Below are 5,553 nucleotides of genomic sequence, written 5' to 3'. Positions count from 1 at the left end.
TACTTTCCCCGAGATTTGATGGCCCAAACTGGCGTTGCAAATCAGCTTCAGAATTCCCGGCGTTTAACGCCGGAACTGGCACAAAAGCTGGTGTTTAACTCCAGAAAAAGTCTCTACACATGAAAGCTTCAATGCTCAGCCCAAGCACACACCAAGTGGACCCCGGAAGTGGATTTTTACGTCATTTACTCATTTCTGTATACCCTAGGTTACTAGTTCACTATTAATAGAACCTTTTGATATTGTATCTCTACCTCATGACACATTACATGTTTCTTATTGTATCTTCTACGGCATGAGTCTCTAAACCCCATGGTTGGGGGTGAGGAGCTCTGCTGTGTCTTGATGGATTAATGCAATTACTACTGTTTTTCATTCAATCACGCTTGTTTCTATTCTAAGATATCACTTGTTCCTAAACTTGATGAATGTGATGATCCATGACACTCATCATCATTCTCACCTATGAACGTGTTCCTGACAACCACCTCCGTTCTACCTTAGATTGAGTAGATATCTCTTGGATTCCTTAATCAGAATCTTCGTGGTATAAGCTAGAATTGATGGCGGCATTCAAGAGAATTCGGAAGGTCTAAACCTTGTCTGTGGTATTCTGAGTAGGATTCAATGATTGAATGACTGTCACAAGCTTCAAACTCCTGAAGGCTGGGCGTTAGTGAGAGACGCAAAAGAATCACTGGATTCTATTCCAACCTGATTGAGAACCGACAGATGAATAGCCGTGCTGTGACAGAGCGCGTTGAACATTTTCACTGAGAGGATGGGAGGTAGCCTTTGACAACAGTGAAACCCTACATACAGCTTGCCATGGAAGGAGCCTTGCGTGCTTGAAGAAGAAGACAGTAGGAAAGCAGAGATTCAGAAGATAGAGTATCTCCAAAACCTCAACCTATTCTCCATTACTGCAAAACATGTATTTCATGTTTTTCTACTTTTCACAATTAAACCTGAGAATTATTGATATCCTGACTAAGAGTTACAAGATAACCATAGCTTGCTTCAAGCCGACAATCTCCGTGGGATCGACCCTTACTCACGTAAGGTATTACTTGGACGACCCAGTGCACTTGCTGGTTAGTTGTGCGGGATTGCAAAAGTGTGATTGCAATTTCATGCACCAAGTTTTTGACGCCGTTGCCGAGGATTGTTCGAGGTTGGACAATTGACGGTTTATCTTGTTGCTTAGATTAGGACTGTTCTATTTTTGTTGGTTTAGAGTCTTTTATTTGAGTTTAGTTTCATATTTTAGGTTTGGTGTCAATTGCATGCTTTTGTTTTCTTTTAATTTTTCGAATTTGCATGTCCTTAGTCCTTTCTTGATCTTTAAAAATTATAAGTTTGGTGTCTTCTTTGTGTTTTCCTTTAAAATTTTCGAAAATTTGTGCTTGATTTTCTAAAAATTTTAAGTTTGGTGTCATTTTGTTGTTTTTCTCTTTCCTAATTTCAAAAAAAAATCAAATCTTTTTCAAAATAATTTTCAATCATATCTTTTTAATTGATTACTTAATTTAGTTTTCAATTTGCTTTGATTTTATTCTCTTTTGGTTTTCGAATTCTTATTTTATTTTCCATTTATTTTATTTTATTATTTTCGGTTACTTTAAAAAAAATAAAAAATAAAATAAAATAATATCCGCATCATCTCTCTTTCTCCATCATGGACCTAAGTGGAATTGAGCAGTCCAGAAGGACTCTGGGGTCATATGCTGACCCCATTACAGCTGCATATGGGAGTAGCATCTGTATACCTCCCATTAAAGCAAGCAGCTTTGAGCTAAATCCTCAACTCATTATCATGGTGCAGCAAAATTGCCAGTATTCCGGTCTTCCACAAGAAGAACCTACTGAGTTTCTGGCACAGTTCTTACAAATTGCTGACACAGTACGTGATAAAGAGGTGGATCAGGATGTCTACAGATTATTACTGTTTCCATTTGCTGTAAAAGATCAAGCTAAGAGGTGGTTGAATAACCAACCCACAGCAAGCATAAAAACATGGAGACAGTTATCAGACATATTCCTGAATCAATTTTACCCTCCAAAAAGGATGACACAGCTAAGGCTAGACATCCAAGGCTTTAAAAAAGGATAATGAATCCCTTTATAATGCCTGGGAGAGGTATAGAGGTATGCTAAAGAAATACCCCTCTGAAATGCTTTCAGAGTGGGTACAGTTAGACATCTTCTACTATGGGCTTACAGAAAAAGCTCAGATGTCTTTAGACCACTCAGCTGGTGGATCTATACACATGAGGAAAATGATTGAAGAGGCTCATGAACTCATAGATACTGTTGCTAGAAATCAACATTTGTACTCTAGCAATGAGTCCTCTTTAAAAGAAGAAGCTATGGCAGTAGCCACTGATCCTAATCCTCAAGAACAGATTGTTGAGCTTAATCAGCAATTACTCCTGATGACAAAACAGTTAGCAGAATTTAAAGAGATGCTCCAAGAAACCCAAATTGCTAACAAGAACATAGAATCACGATTGAATCAGACAAAATAGCAGTTATCTAAACAGATAACAGAAGAATGCCAAGCAGTTCAACTGAGGAGTGGAAAGACATTGAATAGCACCGCTCAAAGTGGCAAAAAGCCAAGAAAGGAACAACTGACAGAGGATAACCAAACCACTGTCCAAAATCCCTCTGAGGACAGTAAGAGCCCAGAGAGGAAAACTCCTGGCGTTCAAACACCAGAAAGGGGGGAAAGGTTGGCATTAAACGCCCATTCCTTGCCCAATTCTGGCGTTCAAACACCAAAAAAGGGGGAAAAGTTGGCGTTAAACGCCCATTCCTCACCCAATCCTAGCGTTCAAACGCCAATGAGGAATCAGACACCTGAGAGTGCTGATAGTAACCCCTCTAAAAAGGCTTCTCCAACCACTTCTGTAAGGAATAAACCTGCAGCAACTAAGGTTGAAGAATATAAAGCCAAGATGCCTTATCCTCAGAAACTCCGCCAAGCGGAACAGGATAAGCAATTTGCCCGCTTTGCAGTTGATGAGCGGATATTTTATACGCTTTTTGGGGGTAATTTCATGTAGATTGTAGTATATTTTAATTAGTTTTTAGTCAAATATTATTAGTTTTTAGGAAAAAATCATATTTCTGGACTTTACTATGAGTTTGTGTGTTTTTCTATAATTTCAGGTATTTTCTGGCTGAAATTGAGGGAGCTGAGCAAAAATCTGAGTTAGGCTGAAAACGGACTGCTGATGCTGTTGGATTCTGACCTCCCTGCACTCGAAATAGATTTTCTGGAGCTACAGGAGTCCAATTGGCGCGCTCTCAATGGCGTTGAAAAGTAGACATCCAGGGCTTTCCAGCAATATATAATAGTCCATACTTTGCGCGAAGATAGATGACGTAAACTGGTGTTCAACGCCAGTATCATGCTGCTGTCTCGCGTCCAGCGCCAGAAACAGGTTACAAGCTGGAGTTCAACGCCAGAAACAGGTTACAACCTGGCGTTGAACGCCCAAAACAGCCTCAGGCACGTGAGAAGCTTAAGTCTCAGCCCCAGCACACACCAAGTGGGCCCCAGAAGTGGATTTCTGCACTATCTATCATAGTTTACTCATTTTCTGTAAACCTAGGTTACTAGTTTACTATTTAAACAACTTTTAGAGATTTACTTTGCACCTCATGACATTTTAGATCTGAAATTTGTACCTTTTGGCAGCATGAGTCTCTAAACTCCATTGTTGGGGGTGAGGAGCTCTGTAGCGTCTCGATGAATTAATACAATTGCCTTTGTTTTTCATTTAAACACGCTTGTTCCTATCTAAGATGTTTATTCGCGCTTAAACATGAACAAGGTGATGATCCGTGACACTCATCACCTTCCTCAGACCCATGAACGTGTACCTGACAACCACCTCCGTTCTACATCAGACTGAATAAGCTTCTCTTAGATTCCTTAATCAGAATCTTCGTGGTATAAGCTAGAATTGATGACGGCCACTCTTGAGGATCCGGAAAGTCTAAACCTTGTCTGTGGTATTTCGAGTAGGATTCAAGGATTGAATGGCTGTGACGAGCTTCAAACTCGCGATTGCTGGGCGTGATAACAAACGCAAAAGGATCAATGGATCCTACTCCAACATGATCGAGAACCAACAGCTGATTAGCCGTGCTGTGACAGAGCATCTGGAACGTTTTCACTGAGAGGATGGGAGGTAGCCACTGACAATGGTGACACCCTACATACAGCTTGCCATGGAAGGAGCCTTGCGTGTGGAAAAGGATTTCAAGGAAGAGTTGAAGTTCAAAGGATAAAGCATCTCCAAAACTCCAACATGTTCTTCATTAATAAAGTAACAATTACTTATTCCAAACACTTTTACTTCTTACAATTAAATCCAAATAACTTTATTGACATCCTGACTAAGATTAATAAAATAAACATAGATTGCTTCAAACCAATAATCTCCGTGGGATCGACCCTTACTCACGTAAGGTATTACTTGGACGACCCAGTGCACTTGCTGGTTAGTTGTACGGATTGCAAATTCGTGCACCAGTAGACTATCTAAGGATGCTTGAAATAAAGATTCCGTTTGCAGAGGCACTTGAGCAAATACCTTCTTATGCTAAGTTCATGAAAGAGATCTTAAGTCATAAGAAGGATTGGAGAGAAACTGAAAAAGTATTTCTCACTGAAGAATGTAGTGCAGTCATTCTGAAAAGCTTACCAGAAAAGCTTCAAGATCCAGGAAGCTTTATGATACCATGCACATTAGAAGGTGCTTGCACCAAGATAGCCCTATGTGACCTTGGAGCAAGTATCAATCTAATACCTGCATCCACTATCAGAAAGCTTGGGTTGACTGAATAGGTCAAACCAACCCGGATATGTCTCCAACTTGCTGATGGCTCCATTAAATATCCATCAGGCATAATTGAGGACATGATTGTCAAGGTTGGGCCATTCGCCTTTCCAACCGACTTTGTAGTGCTGGAAATGGAGGAGCACAAGAGTGCAACTATCATTCTAGGAAGACCTTTCCTAGCAACTGGACGAACTCTTATTGATGTACAAAAAGGGGAAATAACCCTGAGAGTCAATGAGGATGAGTTCAAGTTGAATGCTGTGACAGCTATGCAGCATCCAGACACATCAAATGACTGCATGAGCACTGATATTATTGACTCTTTGGTGGAAGAGATCAATATGACTGAAAGTCTAGAATCAGAGCTAGAGGACATCTTCAAGGATGTTCGGCTTGATCAGGAGGAACCAGAGGAAATAGAAGAATTTTTGAAAATTCCTCAGGAAGAGGATAAGCCTCCCAAACCTGAGCTCAAACCACTACCACCATCCCTGAAATATGCATTTTTGGGAGAGGGTGACACTTTTCCAGTGATCATAAGCTCTGCTTTAAATTCACAGGAAGAGGAAGCACTAATTCAAGTGCTAAGGACACACAAGACAGCTCTTGGATGGTCCATAAGTGATCTTAAGGGTATTAGCCCAGCAAGATGCATGCACAAGATCCTATTGGAGGATAATGCCAAACCAGTGGTTCA

This window comes from Arachis stenosperma, chromosome 3 (assembly GCF_014773155.1).
Source record: "Arachis stenosperma cultivar V10309 chromosome 3, arast.V10309.gnm1.PFL2, whole genome shotgun sequence".
NCBI classification, from domain to species: domain Eukaryota; kingdom Viridiplantae; phylum Streptophyta; class Magnoliopsida; order Fabales; family Fabaceae; genus Arachis; species Arachis stenosperma.
The sequence above is the reverse complement of the archived record's forward strand: the minus strand, read 5'-3'. Positions refer to the sequence as shown.